This window comes from Opisthocomus hoazin, chromosome 6 (assembly GCF_030867145.1).
Source record: "Opisthocomus hoazin isolate bOpiHoa1 chromosome 6, bOpiHoa1.hap1, whole genome shotgun sequence".
Taxonomy (NCBI): Eukaryota; Metazoa; Chordata; class Aves; order Opisthocomiformes; family Opisthocomidae; genus Opisthocomus; species Opisthocomus hoazin.
This window is the reverse complement of record NC_134419.1, coordinates 22,268,736-22,273,081: the sequence shown is the minus strand read 5'-3', so window position 1 is coordinate 22,273,081 and position 4,346 is coordinate 22,268,736. Positions and strand designations below refer to the sequence as shown.

At 41.3% G+C, this 4,346-nt stretch overlaps 1 long non-coding RNA gene across 1 annotated transcript; it reads right to left on the bottom strand.

Moving 5' to 3' along the window:
* Nucleotides 1-1,894: 1,894 nt before the first annotated feature.
* On the bottom strand, nucleotides 1,895-3,165 carry LOC142361666 (uncharacterized). Its single transcript, XR_012764295.1, has 3 exons — nucleotides 3,138-3,165; nucleotides 2,389-2,418; nucleotides 1,895-1,982 (listed from the first exon to the last, which is right to left on the bottom strand). It is a non-coding gene; the product is annotated as an uncharacterized LOC142361666 (long non-coding RNA).
* Nucleotides 3,166-4,346: the final 1,181 nt, after the last annotated feature.

Genomic DNA, 4,346 nt, shown 5'->3' with positions numbered 1-4,346 from the left:
CAGCGCGCCCCGGCCGGCACGGGCCCCGGAGCCGCCGCGGCGGGCAGCGCAGCGATAGCCCGCCGGCCTGGGAGCGACCGGGCCGCCTTCTCGTCTGGCGGAGGCGGGCGGGGGTTAGCACGGGCCGTGGCGCTGCGGCCGCCGCGTGAGGAACAGCGACGCGGGCCCGCGGGGCTGCAAGGCGGGCGCGTGCGGCGGCAGCAGGAGGGCTGTCGCGTGGAGGGGAGTGACCCCGCCCGCCGCCTCCCACCGGCAGGCCCGGGCCGGGCCGGGCCGGGCCGCCGCCGCGCAGGGGGCGCCCTTCCGGCACGGGTCGGGGCGGAGGGCCGAGCTTCAGCGAGGCGGGTGCGGGGCGGGGAGGGGCCGCAGCGACGGACACGGTGTTGGGTAGGAAATCCACCATAAGTTTATTAAAGAAGAGCAAGGCTAGTTCGAATTAAAGTGCGGACCTCACAAAGAGAACCTGATTGCGTATCCCAAGGAAACAAAGTGTCCGCCAAATTCTGGAGAGCGTGTGTCGGCAGAACTGCTTTATGCTTCCATTACAGTTTCAGTTACGCTGATTTACTGATAGGACAGTGTGTCCTGAGCAACATACCGTAACGGGTGAGATCCTGGTCCCACTGAAGCTGGCAGCAGAACTTCAGTGGAAACAGATTTCATCAATCACAATTGTAAACCATGGGAGACAAGCATACTAGTAATAAATGTAATTTTAATACTAGGCACGTGTTCAGTAAGACACTGATTAGAAGTATGCCTTGGGATAGTGCATTTTGCTAATAGCAAACGAGCTTAGCTCCCGGCTAATGCTGGTGCAGGAGCCGTAGCAGTAGCGGTGCAATGGGCACACCACTGCTAACAAGGTGCCAGAGCAATGGGTGCTGCACCAACAGAAGGTGGCTGTGGCAGCTCCAAGAGAGTTTGCCGCAAGACGTGGAACTGCTCCTGAACTCAAAAATCGGCCATGGTCTTTCTGTGACCACATTTATTGTGCCTGCTTGCAGATGTCAGCATCATTCTTGAAATTAAACTTGCAGATAGATCAGATATCACAGGCTAGACTAAATACTTGAGAAAAGGAGACAAGATAGTATCAGTTTTATGAACTTAGTTCAATTTCCATTCCTTCCCGAGGGAAAATGCATTGTTTTTCAGCAGTTTTTAGACTGTTGGTCTAATCTGGGGTGCATTGCCTCATACACTTCGCTACAGAACTCTAGGTATTTGCAATCAGTTTGAACAGAGTTCAGTATTTCTTTGCTCTGAGCTTGTTTGGCTTCTTCAATGAATAAACTTCAATTCAGCCCCCAAAATTTCAGTCCCGTGGAGTATTATTTTTTGCTTTGCAACCTCCGTATTGAACTTGCATTTGATTACAATAGACTAAAATCAATACTCTGACATTATTATAGTATCTTTTCTTCTGTCCCATGAAGGACTGCTTATCAGATGTTTACATTAGCCTTATTTTATGCCATGATGACCAGGCACAGTGCTCAGTTTGCATATACAACAATTTCTTCGACCTCTTCCGCTTTTGTTAATAATCAAATATTTTCTAAGCATTTGTTTGTTGCACCAGTCAGATTTCAGGTAGGTGTTCATTGCATGCCCCATTGGAAATAAAAATAAATCATATAGGTAGGGTACAATATGCTCTCTTAAATGGATGCCTACAACACTGACAAAACTAATGATCCTACTAATGACTAAAACCGAAGGTAAACTAATGAGAGGCATGACATACTAGCTAGACATACAATACAACAGCCAAGCAGCATCTGCCAGTTTGACTTAAGGGTATTTTTTTTTCTTACATCAAGTAATTAATATTACTGAATATAATCCATGTCTAGGATGCTGAACAACTCTTCAGAAGTTCACATAGACCATTTTGATGTAGCAGCAGAGAGAGCAAAGGCACTCAAAACGCTGAATAACAGCAGGAGTTGGGGAGTGGAGTGTTTCCCAGCAGAGCTCTGTAAAAAAAGAGAACAATTTGATAAACCCAGTCCAAAATAGTTCGATTTATTACTATTATAAAAGCAGAGGAAGTTTCAGAGCAATCTTCTCCTATTAGTTCCCTGCTACTATGTAGACACTTTTGATTGTAAAATATCATGTGCCACATCTATAATGCACATAAGTCGACAGGTGTTCTATTTTTAAATGACAGGCAGGATCAAAAGTATAAAGCACTTATGTGGTCCCACTTCTCATTTTTGTTGATACTATTCCCATTTATTATGTTGCACATGCATTCGCAAACACTTATTCAGATAGAGGAAATCTGACAGATACCTCACAGTATAAACAATACTTTCAGTTTTCTACAATATGTATAGGAAGAAACCAGTAGAAATTACAAAGAGGAAAAGTCCTTACCACTTGACTGCCGCCTGAGGAAGGTGAATTCTGTAGACAAACAAACAAATAAATAAATCTAGAAGTGTTCCCACCCAATGGTTTTGAACACAGTTTTGCTTGTGATCTACAAAATTTTAATAGCTTAACCCACAGCACGGTTTAAGTTGTTCAAGAGGAAAGTAGCTTTGCACAGATAAACAGTTCTAGTTACACACTATCTTGTCTTTCAACTGAAAATTTCACTTAAAATTGATGAAAGGGCAGAAGTCTATTTTTCTCTCACTCCACTGTCATATTACTTACAGAGATTTCCATCCCTATAGTTGAAAGAGGATGTTAAAAATTGATGAGTACCCGGGGAGGGAGGAAGGAATAAGGAGTAAGGAAGGTAACCTGCCAGTGAAGAACTGAAAAATCTAGTTTATTAAAAAAAAAAAAAAAGAGTGAAGGATTAACTGAAAAGAGCCTATAAAAATCTACACAGAGCACAGCAATTTAAAAATAGAGGACAGCAAAATGTAACAAGGCCACTAACTGGAATGTGAAGCAGGACAGATTCAGATTCAAAATATGACTGATACTGAAATAGCTTTCCCAGGCGGAGGCCATTTTTTCCACAGCAGTTTCTTTAAATATGCTCTAATACAAATGGAACTAATACAGCATGTTCTTCAGACCAAATCATCCCAGAATTGCTCTATCAACCACCCAGGTTCCTTGTTTATCAAGAAAAGAAGATTAAAATGTAGTGATGAAAGTATTCTTACCGGTTTCCCAGAATAAGTGCTTTCTGAGGTAGAGGAGCCCTGTAAAATAATTGTGAACCATTTATTTTTGTTGTACGAGTCTCCTAGTGAATTGTGTCCAAAGAGCATACAGCAGTCTTGAAAATGCGCTGGATGTTAGTAGTTTTGATACTGACTTTGATTTTACCTTTTTCCTTGAACTTTATTCCCTATTTGAATTGAATGGTCTCAAGAAAGCACAGCTATGTCCTCTTTATTCCATGAACAGTTTCAGAGGATTTTCAAAGCAATGTATCACTGACTGAAATACTAAGTTTGAAACTGAAATAGTTATCCTGATATTTAAATACATAATGCTTACTAGAATGATCCAAGCATGTTCCTATGAGTAAGTAACAGAAAATGTAAAAACTTTGCTGTGGGAGGAGCGAATGCTGCTTCATCCTAAGTTTCCAGTTTGAACAAAATATTCCAATCTTTATTGGTGAGTTTTCTCAGACGTTTAGCATTGTAACATAATTTTAAATTTCACCATCATGATTGTTACCTATTTTAAATACCAATATCCACATTTCTACCTTCGTTGTAGAATACTGAAAGAAGAATATCCTTACTGGCTTTCCTTGATGACTGCCTCCTGAGGAAGATGAACCCTGAAAAAAGATACCTATTTTTGACTCTAAGCCTATTTGTACTTTAGTATGTTCTTGGTATCTGGAATAAAGGACCACAGGAGAATGAACACTATTTTGTGTCCAGTCATCCAAAAATCCCAGGGAAAAGCTTATGTGAAATACAAATATTTAACATCTTTCTGTTACAAGTATTCTTTTGAATGATGTATTAGGCAGAGAATTTAATTCAAAGTTCTCAAGAAGAAAGAGCTGTTTTGTAGTTACAATGTGTTTGATATATAGAAAGGAAAAAATAATAAGGTGAAATTAAACATTAATTCACCTAGAATCAGTCTACAGTTAGATGGGGGGAGGGAGGAGAAGGGGAAAGGTAAGTGTTAGAGTCCTTTAATCTACAGCCCTACTTGAAGAAAGCTCTGATAAGGAAGGTAACTGAAAATAAAAGTGGATACTGAAAAATTACATGTTCTACAAAAGTCTTATTCAGTTTTCTGGCAAAGATGCTCTGCTTATTTGAATGGCATTGCTAACAGGAAATCTTACAAGCATTGACTCTTTAGGAAATGCCATCAAATACAGTACACAAAATGATCAC